Below are 21,501 nucleotides of genomic sequence, written 5' to 3'. Positions count from 1 at the left end.
ATCTCAGCTGTACCTCCTATACCATCAGCCTGAGATGCTCTAGCATCCAGCCTCCCACAAGCAAGAGAGGGAGAGGTGATGAACTTCCCATCAAGCACCAGGACAAGGGAAAGAGCAGCAGCCCAAGCATCTCCCAGTGATGCTCATTCTTTCATGCACAGTGAAAGAAATTGCCACGAGTAGGTCAAAGAGCTACACTCTGTTGTCACGAGCTGTACCTCAGGCAATACACAGCTGAAGAAAAAATCAGAAACCTTCCAACCCAGTCAACCTGGATCCTAAGCAGAGTGAACAATGTTAGAGCAGAACTACATTTCCATCTGATGTCCTTAAATACAAGTGATCCATTTAGAAAATAATTCAGTAATAAAAAATTCAGCCACCTTAATCAGAAATAAGCCCTGATTCAACACAGATGTACAAAAAAATGTTTTGAATTTTTAGGTCTACACCCCAACCCCAGAGAGCTAAACACTGAATCGTCACTGCTCTGAAATGCATGTTGTCTCCTGGAAAGTTCTCCAAAAGGTGAAATGTGCTGTGGTTTGTTTTGCTTCCAAACTGATCTAACTAACTGTTCAAACTTTCAAAGAAACTGTGTAGGAGTCTGACATTTAAAAGAGTGGGGGGGGGGGGGTGGGGTTGGGGAAAGAACGTGGGGAAGGAAGTCGAATTTGAAAAGATATTTTTCTGCCCCCCTCCCCGAAGGAGAGTGTGTCTGGAGCACTGCTGGGCTGGCGTTTGCTCCCAGCGGGCAGGAGATTGGCCCGTGTGTGTCCCAGGGCTGCCGGAGAGAAGAGAGTGCAGGTGGGGGTGCTGATGTCAGGCTGGGCTGTCCGCTGGGAGGGGATCGCTCAGGAGATCAGCTCTCCCTGCATCGCGAGATGCGGCTCGGAACAATAGGAGATGTTTGCCGAGACTTTATGGGCCATGGGAGATTCACAGCTGGAAAACACAGAGCGTGCTGCAGACCGGTCATCTGCCCAGGAGCCAGACAAGTCTTGTACTCCCCTTAGACAGTACAACCAGGAATTTACTACACTAAACTGGGGTGCATTTCCAGTGTGCTATTCCCCCTCTGCAGTATGCAGAATTTCCATGCATGCATACACATACAGATATATAATAGAATCATACAGAATATATGCAGCTATGTTATATGCAAGTATTTTCCCCATCTGTTTAAGTATTTCTTCTATATTTTGAGATATATCATGGATGCAAGTCAGTGATTTGGACGCACAATTAACAATTTGCCAGAGCCTATGTGTAAGCCATGAAAAGGTGTTCCTAACAAGCTTTCTGAAATTTAGCACAAGAGAGGAAAACCTGCTTTTTCCTTAGGAAACCATCACCAGGCAATACATATTCTTAGAGAAAGGGTTTTTTTTTGTTTTTTTTTTTTCCTTGCCATACTGGCATAGACAGATTCACATAAATGATCTGGATTTAGATAAAAACTCCTGAGGTCTAAATGTTGACATACAAATGGCAAAGTTCCCTGTAATCTTGTTGAGCAGGTGACCATGGATTGCTCAGCACAGCTTCACTCCCAGGGCCCTTGCAGCTCCTAATGGAAGGTGCAGGTCCACACTGAGTGCCAGAATGATGCTGTTATGGCTGGTAAGAATTTTCAGAAACTGAAATAAATGCCTCGTTCAGGAGGAATGTGGTGGATGTTACTGAGGCTCATGGCCCTGAGGTGTGGAAACAAACTATTAGGTTAAGTCCTCTCCCTTGTCAGCACTAGAAGTGGACTGCTGTCCTCCAAAACTGTACTCACACTAATTCTTCTCACTTATGTCATGCTTCCCATTGAAGTAAAATCAAATTCCAACACTGTTCCTTTCTCTGAGCTTCCCTCTGCATCCTGTCTCTTTTGTTTCTAACAGAGGTTGGGAATACGGGCTGCTCAGGATTGCAGCTTTCAGCACTAAGACTTAAACTGAAAATAGTGCCTTACGGGTGAGGTGAGAGACAAAAAATATCAAATAGAGGTTAAAAACGCATTTTCAGGGGTTTCAGTAAAAAATGCAATCCTAAGACAGTATTAACTGATATAACGATCTGCAGAATTTTTTTAAACTAAGTTAATATTTTGATTTATTGGAGAAATGCAAATCATGATCTCTCTTCCTTAAATATTTTCAATTTTAACATTTTTCTTTCATACAAGAAATCTGTAAATCTCCTGGTTTTCTGTTTCCTTTTTTTTTTTTTTGTCACAGTAAGATAAGCTAAGAATGTTCAATAAAAATTTAAAAAGAAATTTATTTACATGAAGTAAAATAAAATGTGTTGTGTAAAAACAGGACATTAACAGGCTGTCTTTTCATTCCTTTTTTAATTTTTGGTTGTCACCTGGAAATTGTAGGGGTATATTCTGCTAAAATTATTTCAGGACTTACATCTTGCATATTCCAGTTACGTTTTAAATATTTCATATTATCTTAGTGTCATATTTTCTGTTATCAAGAATGACAGTCATTAACTTCTGCATGTTTTTAATGCTGAGGTTTCTTACATCTGGTTTGTAGCTAACAAAAAGGTGTGAACTGATTTGCACCAAATTCCCTCATAACAGCAAGAGTTTATAATAAAAAGTGATTGTGAAAGTGAGGGAAGCATTAAATATAATGGCAGAACAATTCCTTTAATCACTCAGAATAGGATAAGCATGAAATGCAACTATAATATGAATGATAATCTGAGGGGGGAAGTAACAGCTGAAAGACTGGAAGAATTTCAATTAAAATATACTAAGCTTAACTGATTGTGCAGATAAAGCCCACCGATACAGCAATGATGGGCTCTCCATACATGCCAATGTAGATTTCCCGAGCACACCGAACAGTTTAATTAAAAATGAATTTCGATGCAATTATTATTTTAGCCTGACAAACAACCGCAGCAGAAAGTCTCATTTCATCTTACGAGCTCCCGGCGCACAAAGCGTTTCACTGTCGGGTATTTACCCGCCCGGTTTTGTTTCAGACCCGGTCAGGGACAGTCGGAACGCGCCGCAATGAGCATATCCTCGCGTTGCTCCTTTGTTCTGGAATTTTATCCAAAGATATAATGAGAGGGAAGGCGGTGGCACAGCCGGAGCCGCCGTTTGGCGCAGGAGCCGAGCGCGCTCCATCCCTTCGGTTGTGTGTCAGTGCCCTCTCGTGGCTCGCGCGCCGCGGGGACACAGGGGACAGGCGGCCCCACGCGGGGACACTGCCACCCAGGGATGCCCCCCGCCTCGGAACCCCTCGCACCCCACCGCGCCTCTTGCCTGCACCTGCACCCTCCGACAGCCCCGGGGGATATCGCCGCCTTGGAGCGTCCCCGTGGGGCCGTCACCCCACGCAGGTCCGCGGGTCACAGCCCTGCGGAGCCAGGGCCACCCACGCTGCAGGGCACAAGCCTTGCCGGGAAGCTGCACCACCTGAGCCCGCAGCCGGCGGGATTGCTCGGCGCTGGCCCCGTTGCGGGAGCGGGCCGCTGTGGCCGGTCCCTCGCCGCGCGGTGACTCGCGCTCCGGCCGGGTACCGGACATCAGGGGATGCTGCAGCCCGAGCGGTACCTGCCGGCATGGGGCTTCTGTAACAGTCAGGGGTTACGGACTGTGTGACGGCTACTTCAATACTTAATCGAGCATTTCAAAGTTCCCCTGTGATCTATACGTACATGGCATTTAAAACATCTTTCATGTCTGTTTTGTTCTCATAATATTTTTTCTTTCCCACCAGCTGCTTCTTTCTGCCCCTTCCTCTCCTCCCAAACCGAGCGATGCCTCTCTCAAACTGCAGCGCTCGGTGCAGGGGCTGCAGGCTCAGGAGCAGCCAGGTTGTGGGTGCTGCCCAGGGAGCATCCCACACACATCAAAACTTTCTCCCAGAAATTAAGTTTCTTGGTCTCTCCTAGTCCCGAGTGTGCTGTCAGTCACACTGATTTGTACCAAACTGTGCAGTACACGTGCTCTGATACAGAAAATTGTGCCTAATTCTGAATCTCAGTCACTTATCTAAGAGTGGTAAGGAGTCAAGCTGTGACCATTACATTCAGATCACTTATGACATAAACTTGATTTAAACACATATCTCAAGAAGCATAAACCTGTGTCTTCTGACTTTACTACAGTTTTAGATGATGGTAAGAGTCAAAACCACCACTGTAATTACCCATCTATTTCTCATTGTGTTTTCTGTAGTGCCCATCACTGTAAAACCTAGGATATGATGTTTGAAAGTTAAATAAATGATGTGGAACTTAGATCTTTCTTTCAGCCAGACATTTTTTACAGCATCAGAGCTTGAGTGCAGACTGTAAGCCTTGTCTGTGCACCATGTCTTTTATTGCTTCCTTGCTTGTTCAGTGCAGCTTGGGGATTTTAAGGCAGAGGAGGGTGTATGAATTGCACAGCTCTGTACCACAGATGGAACAGATCCCTGATGTAATTCTGCTGAAGTAGGAGAGCTGTAAATGAGAAGGGGTTTTGCTCAATGTTTAGTATATCCATTTCACCAGGCAGTGCTCTGCCCAGCCCCTGAAGCCTCGTGCCGAGAAAGAGGCAGCTGGTGGAGAGCACTTGTAGGTTTTAAAAGAATTTTAACTGAGCAAGAGTCATATTTCCTTCTCCTATTTTTTGTGCCTCTGTGAAACTATGTAGACATCACTTTTTATTTTCAGGGACATAGCAAATCAAAGCCAAAGCAGATCTGAGTTTTTCCTCTGATGCCCTCCAAAGGTGTGGGAGTCTTCCATTAAGATGTTGTTGAATCACTGGTTTTATCTTCTGCTGATACTGAACTGATGTTCCAAGTGTGGAGAAGTTTCTTACAAAGATGTTTTTGCAAGAAAAGGAGAAGAAGAGGCGCCCTGACTCTCTGTGTTTCTGTGAGGTTCTTACTGGTTGGAAATTATATATCAGTGAAACTGAGGCAGCTCATGGAGGTAGCTGCTATTTCTGCCTACTCTCCCAGCTTTTCCAACCACACTAAAAAGAAATGTATCTGGTCTTTGAAAAGGGTGGAGGGAAGCAGATGGGGTCATAGGAGCAGGCAAAACTTCTACTGGGACCATCCAACTCATCTGGTCAAGCAGCTCTGCTACATTATTAATATAAAAGTGTGCTCACACAGTTCTCAACCTTGTATTTTGTGAATCATTAAAACCTTTCAGTACAAACTAGGATGCCTTCTTTTCAGTCTTTAGTATTTCAAATGCCTCTAGCATTGAGTGTAAAGATGTGGAGAGAGGAGTCATTTGCTTTGTGACTAAAATCCCAAAGGACCGAGGGCTAAGAGATATTGAGCACCCCTTTCAGTAGGTGTTCCCACTGCAGACTAGAGAAACCTGCAGTTCCTGCCACACAGATGTCAGATGTGTGTCCAGTGGTGGGAAGAGCTGAGGGACTCTGTGGCTGCAGGCCCTTGCTGTGACTGTGAGTTGAAATGCAGCTCCCTTTGCAAAGAAGAGGCAGTGAAAGGGAGTTTCTTTATTTGCCTGGACTGAGATGAATTCTCTGTTGCCATGATTTTGCTTTTCTGCGACTCCTGTCCTAGTGAACCCTATCTTGTTGCTCACTGACATTTTCTTGAATGCAACTGTTACAGTCAGAACAAAAGGTGAATACTCAGAGATGTTTTTGGAAGCCGGTTGCAAAGGCCAGGTTAATGGTTACTTGTGTGCTAACAGACTCTGACCCATATGGTGCAGCCAGAGCAATGCAGAGCATGGCCATCATCTGCTCACACAGCACAGGATGGCACAACACAGAGACGACCTGGAGTAGAGCTGTCTCCTCACTGCCTCATCTCTCATTAGCAGCAGCCTCTACAGCCAGAGATGCTTCTTTCAAAACTTAAAAAGTGAGCGTGAATGCTGTTCAAAAGCCTGCTTGTTAGAAGACTAGAAATGAGTGGCAGCCTGAGCCAGAGAGATATAGAGGACTTTAAATACATATATATGAATCATATATGCCAGCCTATGAACCCAGGTATCCAGAAACTGACCTTTCTCTTTCATCACTGCAGAGTAAACAAACTGCAGAATTTGCTCCATCCATGTGTACTTGTCCCCTCTGTGCTGTCTGTCCCAATGTCTCACGCTGCAGCTGCATTTGGCAGCTTGACTCCCTCCCTCTTCCCTCTGTTCCTTCTGTCCTCTGTCAGCCAGCACAGCAGGGTACCCATTCCTCTATCCCCCCTGTTTCTTCATCAAAAATATGATCCAGTTCATTCAGGTGCAGGGGTGAGTCCTGATCAGCTGGGCAGAGGCAGGGTAGATCAAAAAAACATAGGAACAACTTTGTAGGAGAGCTGTCAAAGCAGTCCCAGTTTTACTGGGACAGACAGTACATCTGTCTCAGATACAGAGGTTTAGGTGGCTGGATGCTCATCTGGAAAGGCAGAGATCCTGCTCTTGGTGGAGGAAAAAAATGTTATGGCCAAGGAGAGAGAGAACAATGTGAAAGTCTACCACAAAAAAAGGCACATGAATGGAGCGCTTAGAACTGGTCTAATACATGTTCAGGTGTCAAGACTTGAGGTCACACTCAATGTCAACATATTTCCAGAGTCCTTTTTGAGGATGTATCTGCTCCAGCTTGAAGAAATTCCTCAAGAGTAGGTATGGTTTTCCATTTGAATTTCCCAATGTTGGGGCACTTTCAGATTCAGCTGGAAAGGGTGTGGGGGCATGTTGTGTAGACTGTGCTTTTGCCAAGCAAGGCTGGACCAGGTCCTTAATGTCCCCTTCCATCATGGTATTTATGATTCTATGATTTTGTGATTTGTTAGCTAAATTGCACAAAAAGTTAATGCTCTCAAGGCTGAAGATCTACATTCAGTTTTTCTTGAGGTAAGCAATCTTCATTAGAAAATATATGTTTTTCACTCACAGAAGCAAACAAACATTCTACATGAAACTGATGCATAAAATAAGCAAATAAAGCACCCTCCTGTGAGTACAGCAGCCTTCTAGAAGTCCTGAGTAAGCAGCATTAGAAATCTATTACTTCATGGAGGCTGGAAATGGTTTGCTTAATATTTTTAGCCCAGTTGACAGTTTTGCTAACCTCTCTCCCTTTAGAACATTTTTCATGTAAACATTTTTCAACAGTAAATATATAGAAACAAAGTGGTAAAGGAGCAGGGAAATCTAAGAGGAGCACATGAAGCTGGCAATGCAGGAACCGAGACCTATGAAAAGCCAACTCTGCAGCCTGATCTCCACCTGCTCTCTAGTGGATGCCTGCATGGGGAAACTTCAAAATTCCCCTGCCTACAAATAAACTTGATCTCCTCCAGGCTGCACACACATGTTTCATACATACTGCCAACACACAGCCCAGCTCAGTGCATTCAGCTGGGAGCCCTGGCCCCTCAACATAGCAACTCTGACCACTAAACATGAGTAAGAGGAACCCACATGTTGCAGACAGGCACCTCAGTGATGCCTCTGAGCACCAGATCCATGGTGCCTTTTGTGTCCAACTCCAAAGGGCTCAGGTACCACTTAGGATAACTGGCTTCATTTCAGTGTAACACTGAGATCTAGTCATGAAATAGGAGTGTGAGCTCTTTATTTGTTCTTGGCTGCTGATTTCAGGCATTCACTGAGGGATAACCATCCCAGAAGATGATAGGCAATTATTTAATCAGCCTTTTTCTCATTGTTCCAAAAGAGATTTTTTCCTATAGGTTTCCAGATAAAGGTGAAACCATGGCCACAGAGAATTACAGATCATAGAAAGGTCAGGCTGCAGGAACACTCCCACCTGCATGCCCTGAATCCTACAAAAAGTATTTCCTGAGCCTAAAAAGCAGGAAGAATGGTAAAGACTCACTGTAATGGAAATTCTGAACATGTACTAAACCACCGAGCATTAGGGGAGGTTTAGGTGGTGGGACTGGGGAAAAGCATTATTTGTGAGGAAGTGATGTCATAACTGGAAAAGCCGTCCCTTTCCTTTGTGCAAGGTCCAGCCTTGCAGTGAGATCAATGCTGGAAGGGGCTGTGCCAGAAGGCTGCAATGCCTCTGCTGTGAAACGTCTCTGAGATCCTGCTAGAGAACATTCCAGCAGTGCTAGGACAGGGGACAGACTGATGAAAATCACATGAAGTTGTGTGATATTTGCTGTTTTCTGGCAGATTGGGTTGTTGGATGATTCAGCTATGTGCAAACCTCTGTCTCCTCCCTGCTGTAACATCAAGTTACGTTCACTTCTCCTCTCTCCCTTCCTGTGCCGCTTATTTGGATGGAGGTTAGGTGACCTGGCATCCTTTATTCATGAAAGGAGCCCTGTAATATATGTACATTTGTTCCATGTTCATGGGGTTAATTTATTTTTGGCAAAAAGTGCAGAGAAGCAGCCCTGAAGATAAAAATCCTGTATTTTCCTTCCCAGAAACAGACAGTGCTGCCCCTACTGCAGTGGTTGTCCTGCAGAATTTCTCTTGCCTCGTCTTGAGCACCACAGGGAATTTCATCTGCTTGTACAGTCCTTGGCCTTGCTGAGATTAGGATAACAGCACCAGCCTGTTATGCTAGCCTGGTAGATTTTACAGCTTCCCCTACCTCCTCCAAGCTATAAATTGGACTGGGGGAATCAAATTTTTTTTTCTCTGGGGAACCACAGAGAATCACAGTTGGTGACTGATGTCATCCTGTTCTCACTACCCAGCTGTAACTCATGGGCAGAAGATTTGTTGTCTTCAGCAATTAAATGGTGGTTTAAAAACTGGTTATCTATCCGTCTTATAGCAGGAAGTGTTTCTTTAATTGTGAAACTTAACACCATCAGAAAACCCCCATTTGTCCCACATGAGCTATTATGGAACTTTTGAGAAAGAAGCTGCATTTGTCACTGGGGAATAATAAGTCTTATTTATAGAGTAGCCCATGCATGAAATCCTCTGGGCAACTAACAAAATACAGTCTGGCTTTAAATAAAAACAACAAGTAAAGTCTGAAAAAATATCTCCATGTAGTCCAATAAATGCCAAGAGGGGTGAAATAGTTTCTTAATGTTTTTAGACCAAATGTGGTCAGCAGTAAATGAGTGTCAAATGGATTTTTAACAGACATTTTCTGGAGTTGCTTGGCTATCCTCTTCCCAACAGTTGGTAGCTGTGTGGGATGATCAGAAAATGAAGAGAGAATACAGCTGAAGAGGTGACGATGTCTTGACCTTCAGCTCATCAGAGCACCCCTTCCGTCTCTCAGCAACTTTCATCTAAAACTACTGGAAAAAACTAATACAGAGATGGCTCTGCTGAACACCAAGTGACATTAATTTTACCCTCAGATGTGGCAAATTAGGAGAAAAGGCTACCTGTTTAAAATATTTCTGGGTTAAGTCTTGAGATCCCATCCCAAGGGGGGATCCCAAGGGTTTTCCCTTCAGTTCATGTGAGCAGGGCAGTGCCCATTCTCTGAAGAGGCTGAATTCACAAGGGGATCTGGGGACTGCTGGGCCACCCTTGAAGATCTGCTAGTCCCCAGTGTCAGGGGTGGGTGAGACAGAGACAGCACTGGGGGAAAAGTGTGAGAAAGGACAATAATATCCAGACCCTTTTTATTCCTGGCTGGAATACATGTGAAGATCCGGGGAAGAGACTGGGGACCAGAGCCAGAGGTGCTCTCCATGTCAAGGTTCTCATCTCTACTTGCATTTTAAGGAGAATAAGAATGAATTCAGGGTGCTATCAAAAACCAGATGATAATTTATGCAGGTACAATGCATCTCTTAATATCTTCCTTCCAACCACATTTCCTGTATGTTGCAGCTTTTATTTTAATTATTGCATTCCAAATGACTTGCCTTTCAGTCAGCAAGACCGAAAGATCTTGAAAGACCCCAGAAGTAATTTATGAGCAATTATCTGATTTTCATTTTTAGCAGCCTGTACTGTTTCGATTTCTGTCACCTTGGAATATTCCTCACTGCAGTGTAGATAATTTAACTAATAGGAGGGACACCCATTTAAAAGGGGGCTTTCTAATGACAGGCCCTGCTGAGCCTGCTGACACTGGTGCTGGTAGTTGGAATTATTATGGTGATTCTCAGCATTTTCATTAATCTCTTCTGCATTCTCTGGGGTTTTTGAGTTGAAATTTGCCAGGCAAGGTCTTAGCAAAATAACAACTTTTATTCTCTTTCCTTAGGGCCTTTTTTCCTATTGTGGGAGTCTATTAAATAAGTTAAAAGTAGTTCACAAAACTACAAATGAAGATGGTGACAACAGGTTGAAGGCATATATAGGGAGAGCAATGATTGTCTGCTGGAGCAGTGGATTCCCCCTTTCTCATTCTCTTCTCCTGAACATCTGGGTCGAGGAGCGTGGTGGAGTGGCAGTGTGTTGGGAGAGAGGAATGAAATGCATGCAAAGAGCCCTCTGGGGTCTCCCCACCTGGCAGGGCATGCAGAGCAGGATGCAGAGCACTCACCTTCCCTCTCTGCTTGTCCAGGCTCAGCTGAGGTGTCCTCCATCAGGTGCTGGAGAGTGGGGCAAGATTGTCAGTGGGGCAGCACAGTCACATCCATTGTTCACTCTCTCTGTCCACCAAGTGGCCACTAAGTTCAGGAAATTGTCTGGTCTGACAATGTTTGACCAGCCCTGAGAGGATAGGGAGGTCATGGAAGAGCTGATGGGACCAAAGCTCTTGCATTCCTGAAGCACGAGGGCTCCAAAGGGTTCCCTCTTGGACAGAGAGCCCCACAGAGGTGGTGGAACCCAGATATCTCTTGTCATCACGTCACCAGCTGGGAGAGGGTGCCCACAGCTCTTGCAAATCAAGTTAACCAGAGATGCCCCAGCAAAATGAGCATTTCCTCATTCTGGTTACTAACAGAAATAATCTGTTTTCATCCCCCCTGTGTTAAATTTGTTTATTGAGACTGCTGGTGATTCAGAAGACAAGAAAATTCCACTTTTTGCCTGTACAGCATTGACTGCAGGAGGTCCCATTTTTGTGTGGAGCATTTGGGTGCTACCACAATCCAAATCACAAATAACATTTTTGTGTTTATCTTGTCTTCTCTTTGATCTTTCCCACACTGTGATTGCTAATAGATTCAGCTAACTTAGAAACAAATATTTATTGCAGCTATGCTCTTCCATAAATAGAAATTGTATACTTTTAATTTATTTTTTTAAATGTGTATCTAGAAGTTAAAGGGAAGGAAATCATAAGCATTTAGAAAGGCACAGGATGTAGGCACGTGTCCCATGTCTGCACTAGTGCCAAGCTGAGCACAAATACCACTGCTATTCTCAGCAAACATCAGAGCCTTTAGACATTTAAACATTCAGCATGCAGAGGAAGAAAAGGCATGGCAGCTACCAGCTAACTGGGAGGTTTTGTTTTATTTCTCTCTCTGTTCCTCTTGAACACACTTAGAGGGGATGGCTCAGAGGATTCAAACTTCCTTGCATGCTTGTAGGGAAAAAAAAAAATCATCCCTGCTTTGGGAACCCAACTTCTCTACCCAAGTAGGAAGTCACAGATGTAACACATCAGTAGGTAAGAGAAATGCTCACCTTGCCCCCACCCTGGCACATCAGAAGTGAAACCTAGGTCAAACCTTTTCATGTGTTGCTCATAGTTTCTTTAAAATAGTGTTTCCACTGATGCACACCAACGTGATGAACATTTTTTCATGTATTATTAATGCATTTCTTTGTACCATGTTCCCAAAAAAAAAAAAAAAAAAGTTTGATTTATTCTACACCTTAAACCTAATGTGACAAACTAGTGAGATGGCAGCAGGCTGCCTCTTTCTTTCTCCAAGATTTGAAAACTGAACTTAAAAGTCTGGAATTATACTCAGATGCATTCCACTCTTGTAATATTAACATTTTTTTTATTACCTGAACTATTTTCCCTGTCTCCCTTGACTCCCACAGCAGGGACTCTCATATTATTTCCTGCAGTGTTCCACCCCCACTTTCAGAGACCTGGATTTGAGGAGCTGCCCTACCGTTTATCAAAGCTTTTCCCTTGGTCATCAGAGAGAGTCTTGTCTGGTTTGGGCTCTATGAAATTGTCTGCTTCTACTTTTTTCCTTGCTTTTTCTTCCTCTTCTTTGTATCGAGTTATCTGTTCACAGCTGAGTAATCTCAGTAGAACTGCGGGGATGGAGATCTTCTTGCCTCACGTCAAAGATACAGAACCTCTTTCAGCTGAGCCCGGCATTGGCAATACAGACAGGTATTTATAAGTGCTCACACAAAGTAGGCATGAGGTGTCCTCTGTGGCAATTCCTGTGCAATATTGTATTGATCATGTATACCTCTGACCTCCTCTCCTGCCCTCTAACCCTACAGTTCACCTCCACCAAGACTAACTGCTTTCTGTCTTCTTTACTGCTCGGTGCCTCTCAGGCAGCAACCATCTTTCAGAGAAAAACAAAAGAAAAGAAAATAAAACCCAAACAACAACACACTCAAATCAGAAAAAGAATGTCTTTGTTTCTTTTCTTCAAGATGTAGGATTTTCTCCCAGACCAGGGCTGTAAAATATAAAATATCCATTCCTAGGTGAGATGATATATTTAGATCTCAGTGGACTGTGAAACACATTAAATCATCACCGTATTTATCCCACATAGATTTGGAAAGCATTTTTTTGACAAGAGAAAAAAAAAATTAAGATTTAGATAGGTTGTGAGATAATAGATTTGAAATTGCCAGTATTGTTGTACAGAGAAAAATCACAGATCATTTCTCAGTGAAACCAGGGCTACTAAATTTGTAGACGGTGTCCATCATCAGTAAATATTTTAAGGATATGATATTAGTTTAAGTGATCCATCTGCAGAGTGATGTGATATGACTCTAAGCAAACATTTTTGTTAAACTGGCTTGGGGGCTAAATTCTTTGTGAGCTTTCAGCTCTCCTGTTGGTGATCTTTTCCTCACAATGCAAAGCCCCTTCCCTGCCTGTGCTTTACTTCTGAAGCTCTTTAAAAACATTTCTCCCTGCAAGCCCTTCTGTGGTGCAGGGATTTCACACAGGTGGAAATTTTCGGTTGTCCCTAATCTCTGTCCATTTGTGTGATGGTCCCCTGCATGGGACCTTCTCAGAATAGAAATGAGTCTCTCCTTCCTGAGAGTTTGGAAATCATCTAGACCAAATCAGCATCTGTGATAAAGATGCTGACACCAGTGTTGCAGATGGCTATTATTTATTTATGTTCTTGTAACAGGGTAATGGAGTGCTCTCACCTAATATTAATAGAAATATCTTTTTACAGCAACTACACACATACACACACATATAAATAAGAGTACATATAATGGGAGCATTATAAACTTCATTAATTAGGTCCTCGAATATTTTCTTGAACAGAAACCTAAATCTCCTTTATCTCTATTTGTTTTTCAGCTATTTGGAGAAAGAAAATATTTTTTTCCCCCCAAATATAACTGTCTCATGTCCTTTTTTAAAAAATAGAGAAAAGACCTCTCTTCTGCTGTGTTTTTATGTTGCAGCCCTTTCCGAGCCTGGGCACTTGTGGGGAAGATTATCACTTTCTGTGGCTACTCTGAGTGACAACTGCAATCACAAAGCACTGATGTTTGCTTGAGATCCTGAGATACAGGCAGAAAGCAAACTTGGAATGCTAAATGGAATGCAAGGATACAAAATCTCATTCTAAGAGTAACACTCGATCTGTTAACCTGACAGTGAAAAGGAAACCCATATGAGCTATATATACCAAACCAAGATTTACCAGCCTGGCTCAATGCACCCTTACCAGAGGGTTGAAGGAAACTCTTTTGTTCATGGTTACAGAATACAAAATCGCAAGGTATTAGAGCACATTTTGTAAACATAAAAAGTGGGCAAATCTATAGAATATACATACTTTTTCACACTTCTTTTTTCTGACAGTATAACTCTGCCCATACTGTGCAGAAAAAAAGGGTTTTCACAGATTTATGATGTTAACTGTTGAATCTATATTTATGAGTTTCCATGATGTTTCTGTAATAATAAGATTATTAACGTCCTTTTTACTTAGTATGAGGCACCAAGGCAATCAATGCATGAAACTCACCCGCCTGTAACAGTGGCTGGTTCATTAGCCAGGGAATGCTGTAAAGACTGGAGTGAACATTATAGAGTCTGCATTTATTTTTAGCAGGGACTTGATATTATATGTGAATCCAGCATGAGAAAGGGGAGTGGATTTCTCATTGGCAAAGAATGCTTTCCAGAATGGCCTCATTCAAACACTTTATACCTTTTCTTTCTAGTCCTGTGCCCTAAGGTGCTGGTGAAAAAGCATGAAAAGCACAGGGAGGGTTTTTTGGTGAAACTGGTCCTCTGTTTTGAGTGATGTCTGCTGAGTGTGGTTCTACCAACAGCTGTGCTCATTGAATGCTTTGTCTATTTCCCATTTTTGGCAATTAGCTCACGAGAACATCATTGTTGGGTTCTTTCAAAAGCCTCACACAATCTTCAGACTTACCTTGCTCCTGTCGAATTCTGCTCTGCCCTTAGTATCTCCTTTCCTTTCAAGTGAGACCAGGTTAGATGGGGAGGCAGCTCCCAAAACCTGGATTTCGCACCCTTCTGAGAATCCTCAACCTTGGTGACACCCAGATCCCTTGGTGGGCATTGAGTGGCCTCACCATCCATGTGTGGTCACAAAGGCCCTAATTCAGCGCTGGAGTCCCACCCCGTCACTGCGCGGGGCGGTTGCACACCGATGGCACGGTGCTGGAAACATCGCTTTGACGGGAACAGCTTGTGAACATAATCAGTTCTTAAGCTTTAATTAATCAGAGTGGAAGTCCACTTGATCAGCTGAAGAGCTTGCAACAGCATGTGAAAGTGACACCTATGGAAAATGCCATCATTAGGAGCATTTCCATAGTGTCTATGGCTCTCCATCAGCAGGCAGACATCCCAAAGCAATGCACACAATATTTTCAAATTAATATAAAGTGTATATTAGCGGCCTTTGTAAGTTTGCTGTATATTCAGGGGAAGCTCAAACTGAGGCTATGACCTGAATTTGGAATTGAGTGCTCCTTTCAGTTAAGTAAAAGCTCATTTTTCATGACTAGAATCTATTTATTAGGTGAACCGAAAACCCCATAAGCAGACTGTTTTAGGATTTCAAAGTGCCTTCATACAGGTTCTAGGAAACAACTTGCAAAACATGCAGGAATTTATACAGAGATGTTTAATAAATCAAAGAGACACTTACAACAATGAACATCACTCAGTTTAGGTGATTAGTTCTTTACAGTCATTAGGATTGGAGACCAGAGTGTGTGGACTAGTCTCTTTTTATAGATGATTGATGGGATGAGAGAGATCAGAAACAATATTGTAGACAACAGATGAACAGAGAATATTAAAAAAGCAATGGGGGGAGGATTGAAGCCCTGCTGAAAGATTAAAGAATAGAAAGAAGTACAAATGAGCAAATCAATTATTGTGTGAAGATTTCTAGGATGCTGTTTAATTCATATTGGCCTGTTCTATATTTAGTTTCCTCACAGTTTCTTTTTTTATTGATGTTTCTTTTAGTTCCCTCTCTGGAATCTGATTCTAAGATGCATCATTGAATCATCCTTTGAGGGGAAATGTTACAAAATGAGACCCAATCTAGCAAACATTTTCTGACATGAGCCGTCTTGCCTTAACGAAGCAAAATTCAATGGTGCTGCTTCAGAGTATGAAAACCACTCAAAGAAGCAAAAAGTTTGGAAATATGGGCCATGGAGGGGGGTACATCTTCTTTGGGAAGAGGAAAAGGGGAAGGGAGAAGGAAGGGGAACGGGTAACTTCAGACATGCTTTTTCCTTCCTCTGGAATTTACTTGAGCAGCCAGTATATGGGGCAGGTTCCTGGAAGGATGGACCCACAAACGTCCAGAGCAAAGGGGATTTATGTGCAGCATCTCTCTGTCAGCTGCCCTTGCTGGATGCAATGTCAGGAGCTGGGCAGCCCCGCCATGGGAACATCTGTTCAGGACCAGCTTCAGGGGCCAGGGAAAATGGAATTGCCTGCTTCTTCTGCTGCCTGAAACCTTCTTTTCCAAAGTATCCTGTACATGGTGTGAAAGATCCTTCCCTCAAGGGGGGTGTTTGCTTTGGTTTTTGGGGTCCCACTCAGGTGCACAAGTGAGGATGTCAGAGAGGAGAAACCTTTGTGCTAGGGAGGCACCATGGTAAAGGGAAAAGGGGAAATAAATACAGGTTTTAAAAACCATATACTCTTATAACAGACCACAGACTTTAAAATAATATAAGCATATTGCTTTGCTGTCTTCAGCATGGCACTGAAGAGCTGAGATCAGGCTGTTCAGGAATCAGTTCCACTTTGGAGCACATTTGCATTAGTTTTAACAATAAATTATTCAGTTTTTCAATGCCTGGCTTAGGAATGATAACATCACTGTAATTACTTTTAATGTAAACACTGATACGTGCTGCCACCCATACCAGCACCTCCACATTCCAAATTTGCAGTGAAAGCTTAGGGATTGTCTAATGCTACTGTATGAGAAGTGCTACTTTACACACAAAATATCAACTTTTTCTCAAAAGGTTCTTTTTAACAACAGCCAAAAGAATTCACTGATATCCTTCTTGTGAAGTATTTCATAGGAACATAGTGACTTTTGCCTCTTTTCTTTTTTCTGGAAGACTATGATGCTTTACAGGAAGATTGTCAACCAGGATGTTCATGTTATTACCAAGGGTTAGGAAAGGAGGAATTGACAGCTGCTATCATGAAACATTGTCATGGTAGGCTCATATAAAAATTTCTCAACCTTAAAAATGCTCAACTTTTGGTTTAGGAGTCTGGAGCGAGAAAACCATGGTGACTTTCCAGTGAGCGGATACAGTTGGCTGTTAACAAGACAAGCTTCACTGGACACTGTCTGCATTTCCCTTTATGAACCCCAGACTCTGATTTTTCATGGTGCTGGGTCTGTCCATTCCCAGTCTTGCCCTTTGAAGGTTGTGCTGGTGGTGTGGGTACAGAGACCCACTGGGCTGCAAATACCTTGCTTCCATCACTTCCACTGCGTCTGTCTCTTCGTACTTTCCATCAGTGTATCTTTAAAGCCTGCAAGGTTTGATTGCAATGAGAACAGAAATTGGAGATTGGAAAAGGTAAAAAAAGAGATTTGGTAGCTGCTTGGCCAAAAAAAGGATGGTTAAAGAGGACCAGAGGGAAGAAGGCAAACTGTGCTGAATGCAGTGAACTTGGGAAGAACAGGAGTTGGAGCTTTCAGAGTAAGATAAGGATAAATTAAGTGGAAACGAGACACAAAATCCCTTAGGATCTGCTCACAATTCCAGTGACTAACTTACAAACCCTGCAGTTATTGATCTGGTGCTCACATTTAGCATTGCTGCTTGAGAAACAACTTTTTCATCTGAAAAAGTCTGATAAAAAACAATGATCAGTTTTACGTGTGGTTGCCACTGCTACATGGAGAAAAGTGCAAACCATGCTGTGCTGCTTCTGTTACAAGTTTCAGAATCTTAAATTACAAAAAAAAAAACCCTTATTTGACTCCAACTATGTTAAAAATGAACTTGAATACTGAATCAGTGTCTACAGAAAAAACAGCTTTTCAGAAAGAAAATCCAGGTCAAAGTATAGATCTGAGATGAGGGAAGAAAAAGAGGAATTGTAACCTGGGGAAGCTAATCATGAAATTAATCAACGTCTTTATGTTCAATCAAATTGGCCCTGCTTATCACACCAGGCTGGCCAAGTTGAACACAAAACCAAGATAAACATGACATAAGGCTACTCATGTCACCACCTCCACAAGGAGAACAAAAAGCTAAGGCAGGGTCTGCCACCATGTACAGCCTTCCAGCTGGCCATTCAGAGGAATAATTCTGTCCATATGCACTAATGACCATTAGACAATATATGAAAAATTAAATCTGCTTTATATACCTATTTAGTGTGCTGCAGAAGGAAATCTAAACATTTTAGGAGAATGAAATATTTGTATAGTTCTTACTGAAAATTCTTTGGCTGTGTCAGAAGTGCATAGCTGTGCTCATGACACTTGTGCATCTTTGCACCTGAAGTTACTTGTCTCTGTTATTTCAGTCATTCAGACAATTCATTGAACAGCATATTAAATTATTCTGCCGAAGAATTCACAGATATTTAATATGTGTATTAGTGTATGAACCTGTTGGATTCCTTTCCTGAAAGAAATGATGACTCGATGAAAAATTTGTGAGTCCTTTTTAAAGTAACAACACTACAGCAAATGGGAAGAAAAATAATTTTTTAAATGGCAGTAATTATTATTTAATGATGTGTTTTGGAGGCATGTCTTGGGGTTTTTTTAGACTCAGGTGTTTTCTAATTCGTGATTGCCTCTAATGCATGCAAAATAGCATGGGGTCATATTTTATTACATCTTTGCTTGTACGAGTTCCCTCTGATTAATGTTCCTGCTCTCCACTTTGTCTGGAGAACGACCAATGGGGCCTGTGGAAGAGGCGTTTGGTAACTGGAGCAGAGAGACTATATTAGCTCTACCTTTGCAGTCTAAAAATATCTCTGTTTTAGGATGGCTGGACAGAATTTGGCCCTTGGGATTTATGGCCTAGGCAGGTTAAGTGAGTGCTGTGCACATTAAATGCAGACATTGAGGTAGGCCATCGCATCTTTCCTAAAATGATGTTACCCTACGGTCAGATTTTTGTTTGTTTTTAATACTCTGTAAATTTACTACAGGGGCTTTGATGCATGTTTTTCAGCTTTAAAGCAAAGCTGTCTTCCTTCATCCACCACTTTACAATTTTAATGCTTTTAGCAGGCAGCTCCAAGACACAGAAATGGGCTCAGAAAGCAGCACAGCTAACAAGAATATCTGGAGCTCTTCTAGGAAGGATTTAAAAGAATACCCAAGAGGCCAGAAGAGGACAGAAAATCTTTTAGCTGGGCATCTGTCAATCTTTGATTGAGCACGTGGACAAAGCTCCACTGTGGCAGGTTGTTCTTCGAGGTGGTGTTTATGCACCTTCAGAGGAAGAGTTTGGTACCAAATCAGTGCCAGAGAGACACTGCTGGTCCTGGTGTGCATCCCTGGGGTGGGATTGCCTCTCTCTTGAACCAGTTCAGCTTTTTGCACCAGCTTTGAGCTAGCATAAAGCCTTTGATGAGTTACTTCTGGATTACAGCAGAATGGACAAGAGAAGAGCCCTCTTGCACATCCAACAGAACTTTCTGCTGCCTGCACTCATTCTGTTTTTTGTTTGTTTGATTGTCTTGAAATTTTTAACTGTGCTTTTGATCTGAGCCCAAGAATTGAAACCATCACTGGCAATGTGCTGCTAGAGCGAATTGTGAAGCAAAATGCAACCACAACACTTTAAATGTTGATTTAAGGGATGTCTAGACCTCATGCTGGCTTTCTGCACCAAGATGAATTTCTCATAGAGAATACCCCTCCTCCACTTTCCAGATTTTATATTAAAAGTCAATTCCTTATACTGTCTCTCAACTCCAATCCTTCTGTATAAAGAGGAATAATAGGGCTTCTGCTTTCTCATTTCCATTTGCAGTTTGGAAAGGGCTTGTATTTAATGGAGGTGGAGGGAACACTAAAGAGGAAGCATGAACATGTGTAGGGTTTTTGAGTTATTAGGTTAATTAAAGAAAGCTACAAAATGGTATCAGTGTAAAAGACCAAAGTCAAAGCATCCACTCATATTCCATGAGGCATTGCTGTTGACTCTGAAGAAAGATATTCTTACCCTTGAAGGGTGTGGCCTGTGCTCCTGTGGGCTGATGCCAGCAAGTATTTCTAGAACTTCTGCTTTTGTTAGATTCACATAGTAGATGTTTTCATCCTGCTTTTATCTTTGGAATTTTCTCTCTTCCCTCACAGCTGTGGTGATTTGTTTATTCTGGTGTTAATAACTAGATCTGCAGTTAGTGTGTCTAACAGCATAATAATCCACATACACCAGACATACAGAGGTCAATTTATCACAGAATATTCATTTGTGTTGGAGGATAGAGAAGAGTTATCAGCCAGGAAGGGTTTGAAATGCTTTCCAGGATCAGAATTCAAGTGATCTGTACAGTGGCAGAAAAAATATCCAAGAGTAATATTTTTTCAGTGGAAATTCCCATTTTAAGGGAAAAAAAAAAGGACAAAGTAATGTTTCTGCTGTTTATTCTGGCATCCAAAGCTGCTCAAGCATTATAGACTATAATACTCAGTAGTAATTCCAAATAGATCATTTGAGACTACAGTCTTTTCAGTTGGTCATTTTTTTCTTCCTTTATAGTAGACATCATAGCTAGGACAGGGTATGTCTTTTGCCTGGAGCTGCTCATTAACACAGGAAAAATAGTGAGCCAGAAGAGTTCATTATCTAAACAGACAGGACATAGTGAAAGTAGAGAAGTTACTAGCCACATTCTTGTGATGGGAATGATGGAGTATTTAAAGAAATTACTTGTTCAAGACAGTATCAACAGTGATGCAGAAAACCCCCAGCCCACCATAGTCCTGATCCAGTACTTCAAACTTTTGTTTTAATCTATTTATTCTCAATTTAAAAGGATTTGATGGGTTTTATATTTTTTTTTCCCTCCATGTTTATTGTTGTAAGGCACCTAAATTGTCATAGAGAAACGCTTCATGTCTGATGTCCAAGCCATGATCACTAGGATGGGCTTGGAGATGTAGGGAATAGTCAATTCCCCAAAAAAACCTCACCTCTACCTGAGTCCTGCACCACCCTTGAAGCCTTTTGCCAGGCACAGCATATCCTGATGGACAAGGAAAGCAAGATGTGCATGTGGGCTCACAACTTTGAAATGTCAGAATGGTTCCAAAGCCTCTTTTCAGTTTCTTGAAGCTCCCTACTGACAAAATATTTCTGTATATAGGAAAATGAAAGAATGATTTTCACTTGTTTGAACTTATTGTATAAACTTCACTCTATCTCCTAAAACCAGAAGGAGTTGCAGGGAGGTTTGCCTTCCCATTGGGTCTGACATGAGGACCACTTTGCCACTGTCAGGGAGCAGAAGAAAAATGGATCCAATGGACATTCTCACTGGTCAAAATCCTCCTGGCAGTAAAGAGAGAGCAGCGACCTTGTGCCTTGCATCTAATTGTGTAGATTTATGTGGTATAAAAGGACCATGACCATTGTGCTAGCTCTCTGCACATGGCAGGATTTCACTCAGCAGCTTGGAAGGTCAATTAAGTATTAAATAGCACCCTGGATAGCAGGGTAAGATCACTGGGTGCCATGTAACATTTTTTTACATATCATGAGCTGCGCACAAGGGCATATCTAAATAAAATGCATAGGAAATAGCATCACACAAATATGATCTACATTTTTTTCTTGATCAAAGAGGCTGAGGAAAAAAATAATTAAAAAGTAAAAGCCTTATGCAATGAGATTTAAAAGAAAACTTCGGAGGCTGATAAGACGCATCTGGCACAACTTCAAAGTCCATCAAAGTACATATAA

The sequence above is a fragment of the Vidua macroura genome, chromosome 8, assembly GCF_024509145.1.
Source record: "Vidua macroura isolate BioBank_ID:100142 chromosome 8, ASM2450914v1, whole genome shotgun sequence".
Classification (NCBI taxonomy): domain Eukaryota; kingdom Metazoa; phylum Chordata; class Aves; order Passeriformes; family Viduidae; genus Vidua; species Vidua macroura.
Note: the sequence above shows the minus strand (reverse complement) of the source record.